The sequence below is a fragment of the Tenrec ecaudatus genome, chromosome 18 (genome assembly GCF_050624435.1).
Source record: "Tenrec ecaudatus isolate mTenEca1 chromosome 18, mTenEca1.hap1, whole genome shotgun sequence".
NCBI classification, from domain to species: Eukaryota; Metazoa; Chordata; class Mammalia; order Afrosoricida; family Tenrecidae; genus Tenrec; species Tenrec ecaudatus.
In genome coordinates, this window is record NC_134547.1 from 18,847,612 (window position 1) to 18,847,848 (window position 237).

Below are 237 nucleotides of genomic sequence, written 5' to 3' on the forward strand. Positions count from 1 at the left end.
ACCTGCCCTTGCAAACCAAGAAGCCCCGCCCCGCCACTGTCCCTCCGAGCACACAGCCGCCCCGCCTTTCCGCCCGCCGCCGCCGCCGCTCGGGCATGCGCGCTGAAGCTAACCTCCCTTCCCCAGCCCGTGCCTTCCGGGCCCCGCCCACCGCCGTCAGAGGCCAATCGGAGAGGCAGGGGGTGTGGCCACACGCGAGTAGGCGGGAGCTAAGGGAAGTCTTAAGAGTCTGGAGTT